Below are 21,626 nucleotides of genomic sequence, written 5' to 3'. Positions count from 1 at the left end.
ATATTGCAGAGTGTTTCATGAATATTCTGAGATGATTAGTGAAATATTTTGCATGAGTTTATAGGCCCTGATTTTTTATGTTCATGTGTTTCTGTAAACTTACTAGGTTAGTGTGATTTCCTGATATTTTTTGCAACTTTGCATCGACTCATTTAAATATCTTATAAGAATGTTAAAGAATGCTTCATGAAATAATAGTATTAAATAATATTTTATATCTGGATATTTCATTTTAATATTTGAGACACATGATTTGTCAATGACCTTTTGTTTTGAATGTCTCTTCTATATTATATCAATTGCATTTAGGAAAATCTGTGTTTATTTTCTAGAGAAGTGCAAATACTGAAACTTTATTGCCTGTAAAAGTGTAAAAGTGAAAACAACCTGAAACAATAAAAAGGAAGTTGAAAATATTAGTGCATTAAAAGTGTTATAAGCTCATGAAGAAAATTCAAGATCATATGCATTCTCAAACATTCCAAGGGAAAAAAAAAATTGGATTTGCATTCTACAACTGTTCCTGGCTTTCTCTCTGGTCATTCTCATATCTTGAAGAAAAATGTTACAGCTGAGTCCAAAAGTTTAAAGATGAGCTCCCAAATGCTGGTTTTGAGGATAGAGATTTGGGCATCAGTATATAAAAGGTGAAGCAGCAGAATTGATGTGAATTGTTGGTAACAAGAGTTCACATCAATTAAAGGATTCAAGAATTCACATCAATCCAAGAATTACTTCAGACTTTTGATGTATAGCTCTGTTTCATGATGCTTTTACATAAACTGATCTCATAAATTACATAGTAATCTCTCTTGCAGCTTTTCCTTTCTGAGTATCTTTTGTCCCTCTAAAAACAACTTAACTAGCTCCCAAATTTCCCAGCACCAATCAGCCTTGTTTGCCCCTTGCTGGGCCACAGCTGTCTCCATTTCTTACAGTCCAGAGGACAATCTGACCAGACCTGACTTTTCTACTTTCAGAAGGTATCTAAGCAGCTCATGTTTTTTTATTTTCCCTTATCTGAGAGAGTAAGGGCCTTACCTTTCTGTTTTATGTGTAAATGCGGTGTAAAGAGCATCAGGAGTGTCTTTTTCTTTATTTAGTTGGCGATTTGTTTTATTTGATTTTGTTTGGTTGGTTTTGTTTTTCTTTTCTTTTCTGAAGAGATGTTTTCCCTTCCAATTTAAAGTGCCATCTAGACAGGGCTCATTCCCGTTAGTAAGATGCTGAAAAGGTGTCAAGTCAGTTTTCACTGTGGGCCTTAATGCAGTGGTTTCACCTGAGTTCTGGGCAGGGACAGCTGGGTGCTGGGTGGGTGAGCATGTTTTAGAGGCTGATAACCCAGTAAGTAGGGGGAAATAGCACACAAGTTCTATGCTTAACCGAGTACCAAGCTGGAATGATTTCCTAGAACTTGGGAGGCAAGGGAATTGTGAGGAACATATTGGTTCATGTTCTTAAGTGGTGAAGCTGCCTGTAAATTACTGCACTGACCTATATGTTCCTGAATTTAAGTATTTGCCTCTTGAAAACAAGCATAAAGTGAATTGTAAGTCTAATGTATTTCTACAGTGCATGTGCAGGATTTCAGGGCTAACATACACTCATATGTTTATCTCATTTGGTGCTTTCTCTTTGTGCTTTCATGTGCATAAAACTTAGGCTACTAAATATTTCCTGTCAGGGAGGTTACCACCAGCTAAAATGCTGTACTTTGTGCCAGATGAGATGTCTTTGATGAAGTGCTGAGAGCATGGCATATACAGTGCCTGCACACATTACACTCCATAAAATTCTGTAAAGTCTGTGACCTCAAACAAAGCAAGAGACAGATTAGGCAGCAAATTAATTTGGATGGTTTTCACGAAGCATTTCATGTCTTTGATCACTGTATTGTTTTCTGAGCCCATTTCAACTCCTGATTTTTGATCAAGCACTCCAGGGGTCCTGAACCTTAGCCTGCTGGGGCATGCTGCCACTGGTGTTTTTCCACACATTTCTGATCTGTGTGGGTGGGAGGATGCTGGAGGTCCCAGCTTCCTGAACTTTCATTTCTATAAAGGGGAAGAGGAACCTCATAACATTTTTGTAGCTTCAGATGAATGAACTTGGGAGTGGTGCTCACTTTGCATGGTGATGCACTCTCACTATAAAGAACTCTGTAGGATGATGTTATCAGTAAAGAGGAATCTACAGCCTGAATCTGAGCTGGTGTCTGGTGTTCAAACAGGAAGATAAATGTGGAAGAAAGAGCTTGTAGGATAAGAGGACATGCAAGAAGAATCTGTCATTTGAGTGTGATACAAAGCAGAGGGCGTAGAGGCTCAGTAGTGAAAAGAAGAGCTTCAACAAGAGGTAAATCATCTTTGCCAAGTACACTTTGAACTTAATAGACACCAACCAACAAAAAAATTTTGTAAATTATTTACCTATCAATTATTTTGTCTAAAAATGAGCCTCTGTGGCTACAAGTAATTTCTGTGCTGAGTTCATCACCTCCTAAACTGCCTCATCTCCTCAGCAGATCAACTCTGAAATTGGAGCTATTTAGAAAAGGTAACACTGATAGCTAGGGTCTCTCCCAGAGTGTTGGTACTGGGAAGAAACACTCTGATTATTTTGTGCAAGACTATTTTCCCACCAAGATCTGTGCACAACCTACTCATGAATGAACAAATACTTGGCTGGAATAAATACTCATCACTGAAAGATTCTAAAATGGCACCAAATTTAAATTTTTCTTCACATACATTACTTCACAAATAGCCACATTCTAAGGAGCAGCAGGTTTCAGCTGAGCAGGCTATATTTTTATGGTACCAGCTGACTTGATTCATCTCTAATTCTAGATTCGTGATCTTTTTTTCAGTCATGACTTGGCCAGTTTGGAGGAGTTAAAAAAACAGCCATTCTTCACCTATTTTAAGAACGCAACTTTTCCTTTTATACAACTTCTGGGCAGGATTTCTCACTTCCGTTTTCTGTCCAGATGTTAAATGTTTGGAGCAACTGGAAGAAAAGCTGACCTCATGGTATTTCCATCAGGTTCCACTAGTGGAACAACTGGAAACCTCATGAGGAAAGCCCTTCTCTAAGTGTTCAGACTAGTTTTGCAGACTCAAGAGCTTAGGAAACTTTGGATAAGTATTCAGCAAGTATCAAAATATTTGGATGCTTATCAGAACTGAAGCCAGAGGGAACTGCACGAAATTTATTCATCACTCTTTATAATAATATCCCAAGAAAAAAATCATAGGATCACATAGAAATTGAAATAATTGCATGTAAATCATAAGCAATTAATTATATCCCGTGTCATAAAAAATAATATACTTCCACGCAGAATGGAAATTAGATGCTAAACGCAACATTAAATTAAAAGAAGGTTACAAAGAGCTGAGTTGTAGGGTGAAAGCAGAAAACATAAAACCTTTCTAGCTTTTAAGAAAATGAAAGAAAAAATGAGCTAGTTGATTAATTAACTATCCACAGCTCTTTTGAAACTTTTCACTGTGTTCAGGCTGAAACCGCAGGAATTTCACACCAATGTTTTAAAACACTACTGCGAAGTTGGGGTTTTTTTGAGATATGATTAAAAGTCCTTGCAATTCCAGTTTCCAATGAATTATACAGAAAACCCAATCAAAACTACCCAATATTTTTTCAGAAGTATGTGAAAATTTGACCTGCCTTCAGAACTTAAATTCCATCTCCTGTGCATATGCATTATGATAAGTAACAGAAGCATGTACTACATGTTCCACAAGACAAGGAAATTAGACAGTTTCTTGAGCCTGAAGAACATGATGGAGTGATACAGGTAACACTTTGTCTGACAGACTTCACCTCCTCAAACTAAATAATTAGGAATTCTTTAAAAGCTGAACTAAGCAAGACAGACTCCGGTGTGAATTTGGAGTAGTGATTAAATCAATTCTATGGACTTACAGGCCCCAGTCAGTTTGAGAACAGTTAATTGAAATTAAAAAGTGTTTTCCATTAAAAGAATGATCTGAGAAAAACCGTCCAGACCCTGAACTTTTCAATGTACATTTTGAATTACCCTCACCATTATATCTGAATTATATCTGATTATACAGTACCCTTGATTGAATACATGAATTTACTGTAATGTTCCAAAAAGGGAACTGACAGAGAGATTAAGGGCAAAATTACAGAAAAGTACCCCCATAATAACTGTCCAGCCTAAAAGTCTTTGGGTAATATTTTCCCTTGTGGTTTTTTTGCTATATTTGTAACGTTTCTGAAATTTTTAAAATGCATTCCTGTAGAGCTCAGTCTTCCTCATAGTAAAAATTAATAGAGAGGTGGAAGTGCATCAGTAATGATTTTTTTTCAGTCTAAAACACCACGGCAGCAGTAGGAACAAGTTCTTCATATCTTCCTTAAAATGTTTTTTCTCTGCTTTCAGCTCCTTTCTCATGTGTTGTTCCCCTTTTCTCGCTGGTTGCAGGTATTGCATGCAATGAAGAGGCATCTCAAATTCTAAAAATAATTGTGATTCTTGTAGGTGCATGTATAGACTCCTATCAGTGCGCACAGCTGGAACCTGGAGGAGGGTGTGGTGAGAACTGGAAAGTTGTATCACAATATATAGTGTTATATGACTACTTAACCATGTCCAGCTCACTGAGCTCCACTTAAACTGCATCACCCTTCTCCAGAACCTCCAGTTAAGCCACCATATCTTACTAAAAGTTGACCGGACACAAATACAACATTCTGCAACTACAGGAGAAAGCAGATAATCTGAAACAGGTTATAATTTATTTACTCAAAGGAATACCACTGAGATGTGCCCAAAGTCACTAGGTTAATGTTTATTTTTCTAAACCCAAACATTAATTTTTCCATATGATGATGTAGGAATCCATACCTCTGCTGACCTCCTGGCTATTTCTTCTTTGTGTCTTCTCTTTTCCTTTCACAAGCAGAATATAATTGAAAACAAAGGTAAGAGTCAATGAAAAAGCCCTGAAAAGCAAAGGCACAACCTCTTTAGGAGAGTGCTACTGGAATAGGAGTATGTTTTTGTGATTGTGGGGGATGAGAGCTATCAATGTTCCCACAGACCAGCTGCAAAACAGGGAAAGGATGTCAGCAGTGGAAGAACAGACACCAAAGCCTTATGGGCAATTTTAATTCAGAATTGTCATGGAAGACCTAGTCCAGCATCTGAACATGTTCAATTCATTGTGAAAATTGAGCTAGACACATGGTTTTTATTTATTTCTTCTTAAACACAGCTGTAAGTCTCATCATAGAAACGAGACTTCATCTATTTGTACTGCAATGTCAATGTTCAGTCCCCTGAATTTTTCATTTAGGAAGGGGTAATTAAGACTGTGTTTGTAGGCTGTTCTTCTTACTTGTCATAGCCCAAGTCACACTTAATTTTCTTTTAAAAATATTTTAAATCCTGTATGAAATTTTATGCATTTTGTTCTGTTTTTACTGTATAGTAAGACATAGTAAAACATCATACAGTATAGTCTCAGCAACAGAATTAATGTAATACTATAGTGCTGTTTCTATGGAGCATGTGTTAGGTAGTTATATGAATACTTTTTTCTTTAATTTAAGAGAGAGTGCATGAGAAAAAGGTTGAGGTTCATGAGGAACATGTTTCTCATATTCCTATTTCTTCATGAGGAATACATAAGTCCTGGAAAATTTTGTGGGGAAGGGGAAAGAAATAAAGAATGTCTACTTCCCTAACTCAAAGTTAGGGCTTGACAAGTCACAGGAAAATTATTCAAACAGAAAAGAACATATTTTCCATTTAAACCTGTGTGAAATGTTGGTGCTTTATTCTTACAATTATAATTTTTTTCGAGCCCTCTTTCCCCCTTCTTTCTTTTCCACCCTGCTTCCCCCACTTCCCTGCCCCTTCTCCCTGCACCTTTCCTCTACAAATAGTTGATTTTAGATTAGATTAGATTAGATTAGATTAGATTAGATAATTAGAGATTCCAAAATAAATGTTATTCAACTTCACCCGATATTAAGACCTATTTAAATGAAAAAATATGACATAGCTTTTAAATTATCAAAAATCTGTATTTTCCATGTGTTTTGAAAAATAGTAAGATTAATATGAGTTTGAGGGGAAAAAAAACCCTGAAAACACAAACTCCAAGCTTGTATTACCTAGGTATATTCAGTCATTTCCCTGAATTGTACTGAAACTTTCCAAACATCAGAGAAAGAACAAACTGTATTCCAGAACAGTCAGTCAAAGCCTCTATGTGAAGAAAAAAAAAAAAAAAAAAAAAAAAAAAGAAAGAAAAGAAAAAGAAAAGAAAACAACTCTAACTTTTTCTTATTTTTTAAGTGCTGTTTGGGAAATATGGACCAGTACTAGCCTCAGCAGAGATGTCTCCTGTACTCTTTTCCTGGAACCTGGGGATTGTTTACTTCCCTAAACATTTGGAATATATGACAGTATATATATAATCCATATACAGGATTATATGGACATACAAAAGAATGCTGCAGGCTGCAGCCCTGACTGCCAGGAGGAGTTTCAGGTGCAGCTGGCAGTGTGACCCTCCCCACACCACAGCCCTCTCCCAGCCCTTTCTTGAGGTTAGGAAGGCCCAGGACAGCCCTCACCAGTGAAACAAATGCAGACAGAGATGGAGGCTTTTCCAGAGCAAACTCCAGCCTGTGGAAGAAATCACCCATTACTTACTGAAGCGAGGAGCCAGCTTTGCCCACAGACCAGGATACCAGAGGAGAGGACAAATCCCACAGCACAGAAACTGGGGATGCTTCGGCGTTCCTGTGACTGCTTCACATTTCAGACGTAAGTCTAGCTAATCATGAGAGCTGCTTTTTCTTACATGCTTCACATCTTATATTGTACCACTTATCAGGGCTGTTGTACTTAAAAGGTAAAAAGAAATGAGCAAAATCTCTCTTAATAATATTAATTGCTAATTACTTATATACATTCTTAATCTCTGAAATCTATTACAAGGAACAGTTTGACAGAGAGAAACCGCTACATATAATGTAAATATAGGTACAAGTATAAATATTCCAGATTCACAAAGATAAAGGTGTTTGAACATCATTCCCATTTAACTTTCTCATTTTGCTATTTTAAATTATTTTCATTAGAAGTAGGCAATCATGAGAATGCAGAGGGTTAAAGAACAAATTCAAAATAAATGCCTTGTATGAAACTATCTGAACTTACTTTAATAATCTTTTTTGGATAAGTCACAAAGATTAATTAAAAAACATACAGTAATTCTTTTGAAGTTTACCATTTTCATTATGATGTTGAAATGTCTTCCTGCAGCTAACCTTTGTCTAATGTATCCTGAAGGTACTTATTTATTTTTTCAAATGGAAAAGGAAATTCAGGCAGTTGGATGTCAGTGCTGCTTATTAATTTCGCAATACTAGTATAGACAGTAATTTATTAATCTAGAGGTATTTGGTGAACCAGTTTGAGTTAATGACTCAGCAGCTCAAATATGTCCCTAAAGCAATGACTTCATATACAGGTTCTTTTATGTCCTCAGTTGCTGGAGTCCAGCTCCCAATGACTTGGTTTTACCATCATCACGTCATAGCTCCAAACATCTGCCTTGGGATCTCTATTTAAAAATGTCCCAGTGGAGAGGTGAATGGGTTGCAGTAAGTGCCAACCTCTTTCCTATGGGAAGCATACACCACTTACCTCAGGGACAAGACATGTTAGCCCTATGACTGGGAAGGCACCAGTGTCTGCCCCAACTCCTATAAAAAGCTCTGCAGCACTGGAATCCCACTTTAAAATAACTCCCTTAGGATTTAAAGTAGTGAGCTAGAAATATCAATGCATTAGAAGAGTTATTCTGTGTATCACTAAATGATCCTACCATAAAAGACTGCATTTAGATATTGAGAGTGGGTGTTCCTCTGGGTGCTGCCCTTCCTCTCTTCTTGTGAAACATGCTTCCTCCCTGCCCCCATCTCTGCCCTTCCCCATGCCTTTTCAGAGGATGGAAAAGGAAGTTGCACTACATCCACAGACCACACAGAGGCTTCCCTATCATCCTTCTACCCCCTAAGCATGCAGCACTCCACCTCCACCTTCTCCTTGCTCAATAATAGGTAAGGTTCCACCCTGCACTGGAATTTCCCACAGCATCTTAGCAATTAAGGCACATGTAAACAGAGGAGTGCAAACCCCTAACCACTACTGAGGAAAAAGGGTGAGTGTATGAGGTGGCACAAGAAAAACATCTGAAGGTGACAAGATACAGAAAATCTCAGGAGGTAGGAATTTCAGAGACAAGGTACAGGGAAAGTGGTAGAAGCGCTGAAAATGAATTGGTGGATGAAGACTGGATGGATAAAACAAATAGGTACAGAAGAAGCACAGGCAGGGCCACGTAATGGAGAGACAATAAGTGGAAATACAGCTAGAGGGTAATAAAAGGCAAGAGACATGGCACTGAGAAGAGGATGGAAGATGATTGAAGGAGGTACAGAAGGAGAATGATAAATTAAACTGGAAAACCAGAAAAACTTGAAAAATATCAAAAAAGCATTAAGTTTACTAAAATTAAAATTATGAGATTTTAATTAGATAAAATGGGTGCGAAAAAGATATGCAAAAACTTGGTCTTGAAGTTCATACACTGCAAGCAAGGATTTTTGGAAATATTTTTACAATGTAACTATAAATGCACTTTTCAGACCACTGTTCTTCAGTATCACACATGTTATGTGAGAATGTCTGTGTAATGTCCAGTATAGTAACTATTTTAAAGATGAACTATCCAAATCATTAAAAGCCATGAATTTACAGTCATTACATCCTTCCTTAATTTCTCATTCCTTTCTTTTTTTATGAACTTGAATACAGACATCCATTAAGCTCATGAGAAAAATGAAGCTGAATTTGCAGTAATCTGCCTGGAATGGCTCCCAGCACCTCCCAACACCACTCAATTCAACAGTCAGCAAGACCTTAAATGGGACTTTTTGTAGAGTTTCCATAGATAGCCAGCTCAGATTCAGAAAGGTCTGAACACCTCAAATTTATATGAAGTCAGTAAGAAGAGCATCTATTTAAGTCGCTCTCCATATTTTCCCTCTTTGTCTTGCATCTGAAGAACTCCCTCTGTCATTAAAAACAATCTCCAGACAAAAACTGAGGTTGGGATTTTTTTCCTGAGTTGTAATAACTAAATAACTTTGTATTATTGACATAGACATTTCAAAAGACAAGAAGAATCATCATGATGTCTCCAGTGATGGTTATTGATGACAGGCTCTTGAAGCTGTAACTTTGTTCTTAATTTCTTTACTCTCATAATGTAATTTATCTATTGGGGATTTTTTTTTCTGGCAGCTGTTACTACTTAAGCTTCTGAAAGCACAGCTAAAAGAGCATAATAGAACCTTAAGATGTCATCAGCTTAGCTGTAACGTTGGATCTCAGGACAGGTTAGTGATCTCAAACAGTACTTATATTGCAATCAGTAATGGAAATAATTTGAAACTGCTCTGCCTACACAAGCAGAATGATTCCCCCTGAGGTTAAGGGAAAGGTTCCCACTGACTTCAACTTCAGGCTTTGGATTAAGCTGTGAATAAGGATCTGAGCAGGGTAAATACTGGTGACAGAATCTGGGGCTCTGCCAGATAAACACAGAAAGAGATGGGGAATTTCAGAATGCTTTGTTCCTGGAAGAGAGGAGACTTTCTACCCTTTGTTTTTTAGCTCTAATTATCCCCCATCCAAAAAAAAGGTCAGGAGAAAAGAAAGAGAAGGAAAGACTGAATTTTTTTTTGCTCTCAAATGTTCAACAGAATGTGAGTACACTTGTGAGAAATGTTTTGTTTTAAACACTCTTCACTAACAGTGACAACAATCAAAATATAGGAAGGTATGATCTAGTCAGTGGTGTTAGAACCCATGGACAATTCTGATAAATAATGTTTGGGTTAAATGTCAGAGTGTACACAGGAATATTCCATTCCCCATCAGCATCTAGTCTGTACTTGTTTGGAAATATTCTGACAATAAGTACTGGGACAACCTCTTCAATACAATATGCAATGTTACCCCTCCCTTTTATTCAGCTTGGGAATATTAAGGGCCAAGGAATATCCCTTTACTGAATGTTCCATTTAAATGAGGTTATAGTAAGACACCCTTCTAAAAGCTGATTTTGTGTGGGGACACAGAAAAAAATTTCCAATTTATATTGATTAATGTTTCTCTTAATTTTCCACTGGTTCTCATATTTTTGAATAATCTAAGTGTTAATGTTTTCTGAATCATACTAGACTTAAAAATTGTTACAAAGAGGGGGCCAGCACCTTGAAAGGAATTTCTATACCAGACCAGAATGAAACACACTGATTTATTTATTTTCAAAATTTATGTTATTTTCAAAAACATGGAGATGTGGCACTTAAGGACATGGTCTAGTCATGGGCATGGCAGTGCTGGTTTAACAGCCAGACTTGATCTGAGAGATCTTTTCCAACCAAAATGATTTTTATGATTCTATAGGCTGGCTATGTACTGAAACCATCATATTAGGCACTCCAAGCTTGTAAATGTTGTATTCTTTAGACCATCAATGAATTTTTGTCTTCAACCATTTTCTGCTCAAGTCAATTTGCAGTAAAAACCAGCAAATGTGGGCACTGTGTTAAATTTAAATTTATTATATAAATGTGACATACTGTTTTTTTTAAGAAATAAAAAAAATAGATAATTTTTGCCAGAAAAACAGGTTTCAACAAAAATTGGTACAGGGAAGCAAGTTCTTACAGACTGTGAATTTTTGGTGCAGAGGAAGGCATTTGTCCTTTTCTGAGCCAGAAAGCACATTCATCTTTCCCAGTGTCAGCAAATACGTGCAATTTACACATTACTGTCTAAGCTTCTGAAAAAAATGTGGCCCTTGAGGCTTTCTTCTTCAGAAAATACAGTACAGCTTCCCACTAACTTTTTCTTTTTCTTTTTTTTTTTTCATTTGGTGGGAATAACTTCAAAGCAGATCACAAGTACAATTAGAAAATCCCTTGACTGTAATGCATTCACCACATCCCAAGCCCAGACTTAGCAGGAAAATAACTTGGTAATACAGTAGGGTTGCCTTATCATGGCATGCCTAAAAAAAGTCTCTACAATTAGATTATTAAAGAATGGGGCCCAATTCAGTTCAATTTTAGTTAATAATGCAAAAGTTGTTGCAGGTAAGTTGGATGCAGATTTTTGTATTCTACTTGATGAAATGAGCCTTGATGACACTGAAGGTTCTCTGATTTGGGTTTCTTTTAGCACAGATTAGGTTTTTACTTTAAATGCATAGTAGATTTGAGTGCTCGAGCTTTTGGGTTTATTTTCTCTTGAGGTAATAACTCCTTGGCAACTCACTGAGCCTTTTCTACTTGCTTTGCATAAGAAACAGCAAGACTGTATGAGTATTATATGTGTGTGTGTATAGGGTATATGTGAATATATTTTGGTCATAAACCACATTTTCTCTGAAGAGAAACTCCTTTGTACCAACTACTCACACAAATATATATGTATGTGTGTATTGATTAATAACTAATAATAACTACTTAATCCTTTGTCTGCATAGGAACTGAAAGAAACTGAGAACTCAGATGCACATTCTAAAAGTAGTGCTGTGTTCTAATAATAATGAGGAAAAACAATCATCTTGTTAATGTGTGTTGCTCAAGTAAAATATTACCTTAATAAAGGAGTTAAGAATCCACTTGTGTCTGTAAAGATATAAATGCATTCTAGTTTATTATTTTAGTTCTAGCCTATGATGGAATTACTAATTTAAATTACAGATGTAATAAAAATGAGTCTTGCGCAGCCCAGTCAATAAAATCACCAAGACAACTGTTAAGGTACAGAATCTGAGTGAGAGTAATACTAACCAATAATCTATGTTCCCTCAGTTAATGCTTTATCTATGTATCTCTCCTTGTATTTCAAGATGCTTGGACCATGGAAAATGTAGCCTTTTAATCATTCTTCTCACAGCCATGAAGCACTGAAATTTCAAAACTGTCTTCTGGTTGATGGATGCAAGACTTGCTCCCCACCATGTTGATACCCAACAATGAAAGAAAAAGTCAGGAAAAATGTTGATACCTACAGTATGGTCTTATCTCCAACACTCCTCTTGACAAAACCTCTTCCTCTCATGATCCTCACTGCGCTGTGGAGACTCCAGTCCTGCAGCCTCCTTCACGCCCCATTTTACAGCACTTTTCCCTACAGTGTCTAGGGCAATGAAACCTTAAATCCTCTTTTTTTTTGTTTCCCCATTCTCCTCTCCTCTTTGTTGGAGCAAATGATTTTCCATACTGTTGATTCTTCTTTTTTTCCAGACCCCAGCATCTCTTTTCCTTCACACACTTTCTGTCCCAGCCTGCCTCACTGCCTCCTCAGACTCCAAAGGTAGATCTGTTAAAGGCAGGAGGCAAGCTGGCAGAAAGAAAGGTAGCTGGCAGAACTTAACCAATCTGTGGGCTGTTCTTAGAGAGAGCTGTATTAATCTGGTTTATTAAACCCACACTGACAGCCCTTCATTCTGGCTCCAAAATCTGTGGGGTAACTTATTTCACAGCAATGCAAGGGAGCACTCAGCACCCATACTCAGACATTTAAGAGCAGTAGCTGCTAGAGGAAGGAACAGAGGAAAAAATAGAAGGGGATGTTACCTGGGACATGGCTGGAGATGCACTCTTGGGAGCAGGGGCTCCAACAATGAAGGAGCTATGGCTTTGAAGGATTTTAGCTATGGAAAACCCATGTCAGAGCAGGGACACCCTAGAAGGACTTGCACTGCGGCAGGGGACAGCAAGTGGAGTAGAGGAAAAAGAGTAAACAAGGAGTGTCAGAAAGTAACCATTACTCACCAATGCCAGTTTCATGCAGTACCTCCTTGTGGAGTCTGAGACAGTATCAGGTGGTGAAAATAAGGAAAATTGAAACATGGGAGAGTAGAAAAATGGTATTTGACCGAAGGTGAACCTAGGAAAGGGGAAGGAAAATCAATTGTTAAATCAATTATTAGACGCTTATGTTAACAAGCAATAAAAAAAAAAAAATTGAATGATTGAATGGTTTGGGTTAGAAGAGACCTTAAAGAGTGGGTAGTTCCAGCCCCATTCCCATGGGTAGGAACACCTTTCCCTAGATCAAGTTGCTCAAAACCCCATCCAGCTTGGCCTTGAACACTTACAGGGATGGGACATCCACAGATTCTCTGGGCAACCTGGCTCAGTGCCTCACCATTCTTACAGTAAAAAATTTCTTCCAAATATCTAACTTAAATCTACCTGATTTCACTTTAAAGCCATCTCCCCTTATCCTGTGCTCTTGTAAAACTCTCCAGCTGTCTTGTAGCTCCCTTTAAGTATTTGAAGGTTTCTGTAAGGTGTCCATAGAGCCTTCTTCAGGCAATCAGCAATCAACAACAGCCTCACCTCAACTCTCTCAGAGTGTCTTCATAGGAGAGGTGCTCCAGCTCCTTGACTATCTTCGTTATCCTCCTTGGACTTGTGTGAACACATCCATGTCCTGCTTGTGCTGAGGGCCCCAGAGCTGATGCAGCCCTGCAGGTGGGGTCTCACCAGAGCAGAGCAGAGGAGCAGAATCCCCTCCCTCACCCTGCTGCCCACACAGCTTTGGATGCAGCCCAAGAGACAATTGGTTTTCTGGACTGCAAGTGCACATTGAGCTTCCCATCCACCAACAAGGACCCTCTCAGAGCAGCTTTCAATCTGGCACTGTTTTGTCTGAGACAGATTTGGAGTCCCCTTGTTTTATTTATAAGCCACTGTAAGCATTTTCTCCCATCTTACCCTTCTACTTATCATATGCAAGAATGCTCCTCCCTATTTCAAAATAAGCCCAAGCATTTAAAAAAAAGTTTCAGGCACAATTGTGACCTTAACTATATCTACTAAATAGAAATTCCAGCAGTGACTAAATCACTGCTGATTTTGTTAACTGTGTGCATGCCACTGATAAACATTGAATTTCAAAACACAGACAAAATCTTATTCCATGCAAACTGAGGCTTATTTTCATAAAAAGCCAGTTACATTTATATGTACATACATATGAAAGCATCTAAACCCAAATTCCTATTATGCAACTGGAATGATCATGTTTATTGGCCATTTTTCAAAATAATGAGAAGCATTTTTATCCAGTATGGCACTTTAATATAGGATGGTGAAAAGTGAAGTGAATAATTAAATTCAGTACTAAAGAATTTGACACATAACTCTTGTCATACCCTGTTAGGAGCTTTAATATAGGAAAATGCAATTTCCTGGTGCAAACACTTATTTTAAGCTTAATCTAATCAGAATGATCGTAACCAGTGATTCACAAGTTCTGGGTGTACAGCCTTATTATGATATTGTTCTTAGTCACAGAGTTTATTGTCCTTAGAGTCACATAGTTCCTTTTATTCCAGGAGAAGCTATTCTAAAGTGGTTGATAGTCTATGGTTTGCCAGTATTTTTTCAGAAGATCCTTTCAGTAGCCAAGGGCAGTTTATGCTGTCTGCACAGAAATAAAGTGACTAGATTTCCCTCAAATGGCCACCAAATGATTGAAGGAAAACCTACTTGTAATGTTTGTCATGACCATTTATAATATTTTTTTCAGTTTCTCATCCACTTCTACTCTTTCCTTTAAAGAATTACCAAAAAAGAGACTAGACCACAACTTAATTCAACCACAGCAAGCAAAGGATGGAAACAGACCCCACACAATAGCTGTAGTTCCTTTCTCTCTTAAGAATGATACTGGCATCTAAACAAATAAAATTTGAGGAGGAGAAGGAATCTGGCTTTAATTTTTGGAAAGTATAACAGTACATCTACAGAGACAGTAACATATCCATCTCCACAATGGCTTTGGCAGTCATCCTTTGGTCTCAATTTCCTATTACACAGTTTCAAAATTCAAGGTACAAATGCTCTCTCTTCCTCTTTCAATGCCCCTTTCCCTCTCCCCATCTAAACAGTGGATGAAGTCTCAGCCTTCAAGAACTCTATTCCTTAAAAGAAGTTATGCATTGTTCAGACTGAGCTCTTCTGGCTTCTTTCCCCTCACTGCTCCTAGGAATCTGAATGGTTTTCTGAGATGCTTTGTCATGACCAAACCCACTTGTTTTCATGTTAGCACAGCACCAGCTCACTTTGATGCCAAGTGGGTTTTCATCCTATCCTTCATGGAATTATGTCCACCTTTCTGACTAGAGTCTGCTGCTGCAATGACATGAGGCAGGGGTTGCAACTGGGCTTAACTCTTCATCTTACCTCTCTTTCTGATACTGAATCTCAATTCCTTCAGTTGAAATGCATATTGCTTAATCTTTCTCTCTACCAAATACCTTTGAAACCTGTTGGTTGTAGGTTCTTCACTGCATGCAGCAGTCCTTCCACATTTACTGAAAGCTGCATGGGACATAGCTGTTGGATTCCATGGTGGGATCTCATGACAGCCCAAACTTTCATGTGTGGATCTGGTGGATCTGGGAATGAGTGTATTGAACATCCCAATAATACCTTCTACCCATAGTGGCATTCGCAAACACGATCTACAACCTGATGACTCTGAAGACAGGTTGTTGGATCTTGTAGATGAATTAGAAAAAGAATAAAGCATTTGACAATTCTTTGCCCTTACTAAGGTTGCTTGCTTTGAGCAATGGTGCAGTCTTCAATTTCTTCCTCCAGGTTTTCAGGCCTGAGATAGCCTGGACAAGACAAGAAGCTAAGATGCTCCCTTTTCTGCCTTCCAGCCACAGCCCCCTCAAGAAACCCCATGGCACAAAGCACTCTTGGGAAATCAGAGCATCTTTCTTTTATATATGCATCTCTAGGATCAGAAATTCAGATTTATTTTGGTTTTTTTTTTTTTTTATTTTCAGTATTTGAAAGCATCAATGGGACACTGCCCTTACTCTCCACAGGTCTTTCCAGGGGAATGGGATGGCAGGCATGTATGTGCATACAATCTTCCACTCTGTAGTTTAAGAAATTAGAGCTATTTCTTTTCAATGAAAGTCTGTATTGCCCTTCCTTCTAGGCTAAACTATTGGTATTGTCTTTCTCTTGAGAATAATTTTCTTGACTGTTGCTCCAGTCTAGGTAACTTGCAGAAGAGCTTCTAGAACTTCTGGGCTTCCTCTCAAAATTTTTTACTTTGTCAGATGACAAATTAGCACATGGGAACAGAAAATGTACTTGACTTTATCCTGTCAGTGCAAGAAATTATGTTTCTGTTTTCTCTGTTGTGTGACAAGATTCTGCCTTCTATCTGGATGTATTTGTCAGCAGGACCCAAAGTTTACAACACAACCCTCCCCTTAGTACGAGTGACAGAATGCATCTGAGCGTGGTATGGATGTGCATTTCTATCTTGTCTTTTACCAGCCACATCAGCAAGAACTCTCCCTCCAACTTTAATTGGAAATAAATTAATGATATAGCAGAGAAATATCTCAGGTTTCCATCATGAAAAATAAGAGCCTGTTAATAATCAGGTTTCCTGCTGAAGGATGGTGGAACCAACATGCAAACACTTAGAGACCACATTTTCCTGCTGAGCAGACATACATCTAATAAAATGTGTGAAATACAGCAAGGATGAGATGACAAGGTTTGTCTTTGAGGCCTCTTTGAGGACTATAAACTCATAACACAAATAGTTTTCTCAGGAATAAATGTAAATACCACTGAAACACAGGGTGAGAATATGCCAGAATAAACCTAATTGTTTTTGATAGATACTTCCAGACTGTTTCCTCTCTGCTGTGTTGTATTTCCAGCAGACTTCTGGTAAGTTGAAGTCTTCAAATACCCCTCTGTACATAAATTTAAAAAAAAAATTGCCAATACATCACTGTTCAGAACTAGAATTTAAGTTTTTAATTCTCCCCTAAAATGGCCAAAATGTGATAGGCCATTTTTTTCTTTACTGACATTACAGAGTCATGTGGAATAATTAATAAAGTGCACTTCATTAGTTAAGCATCAAGCTCTTAAAGGTGACAGCATCTAACTTTGCAATAGATTCAAATATATTTGTCAAATACAACTTTTTCAAGTAAGTAGCTGTCATTTTCTGTGCATGTTTGGAGCCTTCTCTGACTTTCTTTCTCCTTATTGCTCCAAGTCAATCCTTCTGGTATTGGTGTTCTTTTCCCTGTTGCCCATGAGAATTTTTCCACTATTGGGAATGCCTCGTGCAGTCTATTTCATAGATGCATGTACTGCTTGGTTTCCATTAGAAATATAATTTATGGACGAGAGAGCAATATTTAATTATGTTATTGATTTCATTGCACTCCACAGGACACATAGGATCCATGTGCACATCTTGGTTTTCATTTAGTTCTTTGTTTCATTGTAAAAGACATTTATTTTGGCTAGATGCAACTATCAATCTATACCAGTTCATTTATTTGGCAGCTGCAAATTTAAAATACTACACAGTATTATTCATTAAGATTTGATGGGAAAAAAAGAGGAAAATTAAATATAAGGATAATTCCAGAAATAAAGAATACTCAAAGGAAGAAAAAAAAAAGAAAAAAAGATTGTTCCATGTTGTCAACTGAGACAACAGGTGAATCATACACCTGCTAATGCTGAAATAGTGTATGTCCACCTGGGAGGAAGGCTCCCTCCAGATGCATCCAGTAAAAAAGCCTATTGATGCTCCTAAAAGGTTATTGGTGTAACTGCTTCCATAGTTTTGCCAAAACCAGTAATCATATGGATACAACACTAAGGTGTCACTGAATGCTATTATCTAATACTCTCTCAACTACACACATCAGCTACTGAATTACTGGATTTGATGTAGCAATTAGTCAATAAAATCCAGAGCCAGGACAACAGATACACTGTTCCTCCCAATATTAAACTGTATGTAAAGCGAGGACACTTGAAAAGAAGGCTGTGCTATTGTCAGTGGTTAACAAGGCTATGATTGTTAGAGCCCTCAGCACCAAGATTTAATTAAATTAATACAAACAGGCACTCCCACAATAGGAAGAGGCTTAAGGAGCAGCATAGAGGCAGTTTTAAGGAAGGACTTGTTTTTCTTGCCTAATTTACTATTTCCAGTTATTGTTTACAAATCTTTCATGTCAGAGCATGGCCATTAATGAAAGTATTTGTGTTTACTGCTTTTTACAGTTTCCTTGGACTGTAAAAAAAGCAGTTCCATAACTAACATGTTATTAATCTTCTCTAGATCTAATAACTATAGCATTAATGCCCTGGTTTTAAAGAGATGGCTGCACTCTACACAAAGCCAGTTTAAACTCAATTTTAGTTCCAAGGACAGCAAATAAAGGCTAACAGTGCAACTGAGAAAATCAGGTTATACTGAAAAGTAAAGCATGACTTAACAAGTATTGCTGAGAAGTGTAACACCTAGCAGAAATATGGGCAGGCTGATTTGTTTGTTTGTTTGGTTTGTTCTGTTGGGGTTTTCATTTTTGTAAAATCTTCTATCTTCCCCATTTCTTCAGGCAACAGTCAAATTATTATTCAAATTATTATAATTTAAAATCCACATTTTCTCACTTAAAAAAAAGAAAATAAAAGTCTTTTGCACTAGAATTAATTACGTTCTATGCCTAACTGGTATTTCAGGCACCTCTTTCAGACTGGATACAGCTTCAGCAAAATTTCCAGATTCAAACTTCATTCCAGGCATATTACCTGGAACTGAAGAATAGAAATGTACTTTCAGAAGTTTCATCTTTCTCAGATAAAGCTAGCTGTGACAGATACATGTTTCTACCTCTATACAGAGGTGCAAACAAGACAGCAGTGAGGAAAATATGGCTCAGCTTGAGATAGGAATACTTTGTGCGAAATTTGCTACATTGGCTCACTTGGCTTCAGTGATTCTGTGTGGAATTTTGACTGCATTGTGTTTGAAAATTGTGTTGCATTTAGTTATAGTGTATCTATATGATAAAGAAATTACATTTAGTATAATTATTGGTTTAGCATATACACAGTATTGAAACACAAAAGCTCATAAATTCTCTTCTTCCTTCAAGACACAGCTCTTTTAAAAGTACCTTATCTGAAGTGCAGGAAAATTCACAGGATAATTTTACTTTTGAAATACCTTAATATAAAAAACCCCACTTGCTACATTTCTGCTAGAGAGATCTACTACAGAAGAATATCTGATACAGAATACTTCTCTACACATGATTTCTTAAAAATGTTTTTGCACACACTCTTTGAAAAACAGGAAACATTTGGGCAGCTAAATTGGATTTGGTATGGCTCCAAAGGTGCTTCAGTGCACATTAGTTTCAAAATTGAACAATTATTGCATAGCAGTAAAAATGCCATTTTGATCTGAGGGGAAAAAACAGAGCATGATCAGTGACTAAATTCCTTTGCTAGTAGAAAATGCAGATTTAGTGTAACCGAAATAATATTCCTAAAATAAGCTTTTCTTCAGTAAAGAGCACCACCAAAATGCTTAAAGGAGTAATTGAGGACACTGTTACTTCACAGTTCAGAGAAACCCATTTAATTTAATGATTTAAGCATAATCTGGCTACTTAAACAGAAACACACAGACACCAGTGTTTTCATAAACCCTGGTCGAGGAGGCACCACAAATGACTTGCTGTGACCCCTTGCAGTACTGCTGGCAGCGAGGCACCCCAACACTGGCTGCTGCTGCTCTAACACGCATAACCCCAGGCCAGGAAGGATAACCAGCCCTGCTGGAACCCAAGCTGCCAAAGATGTATGTAGAAGTATTCAAGTAACTTAGACCATGGCTACTTTTGCTGCAATAACGCCCCTTACTTGAAGCTAAACAGCCTTCAAAACACGCCCTTGCTTTGCGCATGGAAACAAAGAGCTCTCTTCTGGCTTTATCAGTTGGTCTAAATATTTGGGATTTCAACAGCATGGGGAGTGGGAAAATGATATTTACACTACCCACCTTTAAGCACTTAACGTACTTCCTTCCCCCTCCTTGTCTCCAGTGTCTGGCAGGTTTACATTTGCCGCAGCTATAGCACCTCTGTCTCCTCTGGGAACAGAACACCAGAAATGGCGTATCGCCTCTAGCTTTGTGATAAGTGGCAAGGAAACAGGATGTAAATTCACATGACAAGTACTCACTTAATAATTTTTCATAAATGATAGTCCTATTATATTTGATACTAAACAGGGAAAATATGTGTACAAACAGAGCCATTAATCTACTTCAAGTCATCTGTAGAGAAATACTGTAAGGATCAGGTTCTCATTTACTTAATTGATTTTTATTGTCTACATGCTTGTGCAAGATTATTGTGTAAGATGACATCAACAGTTCTGGTGAAACAACCAAAGAGGGATATCAGAGAATACCACTATGCAAGGAATTTATCTACAAAAAGCTATCAGTGCCACCAAAACTATCACTGAGATAAGGAAGGTTAATATCAAACCTGGAGGGTACTTTTGGAATGGACAATGTTTGATCAGTAACTATAAAGATGCCAGAGTTTGGAAATACATTTCTTTCCCTAAATTCTACACACTTTTAATTCCAGTTCTCATAGACCACCATAGATGAGGCTTCCTCATTTTTTCCTAAGAACTGTAGGGGTATATGAGATTTGGTCCACAGAACAACCTGGGCAGACAGGTAATTTAAACTGAACTGGAATCTGCCTGGTATTTTGCAAACAGAGAAGCTTCAATAGTACATACCACGGAAGCACAAATGTTTTGCTTCTCTGTGGACATTTTAGAATGGACTACGATGATTCTAAAGTTTTATTCTATATTGTATTGCACTTTTATATATGCAAAAATTAACTCTTACTACTTGGATATAGGAAGAGGTGGAGATGTGAACACTGACAAAAATGAAAACGTGCCCTAAATTCCATACTGTGTTCCATCACATTATGGCCTTACAATTTATCCTCTTCTTACACGCGTAGTAAGTTTAATACAGTCTGACTTTATAACATGTCACTAAAGCTAATTCTCTCCAGTGAAATTGGTCCTTAAATTCTCTAGTCATGGAAGAGAGAAACTGCAGGACAATTAAAACTCCCACTTCTTTAATAGTAACTATTAAACTACCTGTTGTCATTCTCAGATTATGTTTCATTGTATTTGTCCAGATACACGAAAATGTTCCTATTACACTCATTCACTTGTTTACATACTCTTTATTTTTCACGGTGATAATTTCCACTGTGTACGGTAGCACACAGCCTTATTTTGTATCATTGTGTTCAGCCAGGCCAAAAGCACATCTAAAATTCAAAACACAAGCATAGCCACAGTATGAAATTAGAAGAACAAACACTAATGAAGAGTTGGTTTAGGTTTTGAGAAATAAACATATTCATTTCATTCTATGCATTGATTGTTTGGTCTCTAATGCAGTTGTGCCAGGTTTAATTTAAAAAAGAGATATTTATAAAGCAACCTTTTAACTGGACACAAATCTCATGGTATGGTTGTTGCTCTAATGGTAAGGACATGGTTTAGTGATGGACAGCGCTGGGTTAATGATTCTATGATCTATGATTCTCTTC

General features: G+C 37.4%; 1 long non-coding RNA gene across 1 annotated transcript; it reads right to left on the bottom strand.

Moving 5' to 3' along the window:
- Positions 1-6,575: 6,575 nt before the first annotated feature.
- On the bottom strand, positions 6,576-20,195 carry LOC141728691 (uncharacterized). Its single transcript, XR_012579837.1, has 3 exons — positions 20,027-20,195; positions 12,928-13,042; positions 6,576-6,909 (listed from the first exon to the last, which is right to left on the bottom strand). It is a non-coding gene; the product is annotated as an uncharacterized LOC141728691 (long non-coding RNA).
- Between the last annotated feature and the right edge of the window lie 1,431 nt (positions 20,196-21,626).

This window comes from Zonotrichia albicollis, chromosome 3 (assembly GCF_047830755.1).
Source record: "Zonotrichia albicollis isolate bZonAlb1 chromosome 3, bZonAlb1.hap1, whole genome shotgun sequence".
In the NCBI taxonomy this organism is placed as follows: Eukaryota; Metazoa; Chordata; class Aves; order Passeriformes; family Passerellidae; genus Zonotrichia; species Zonotrichia albicollis.
Note: the sequence above shows the minus strand (reverse complement) of the source record. Positions and strands in the feature narration are given on the sequence as shown.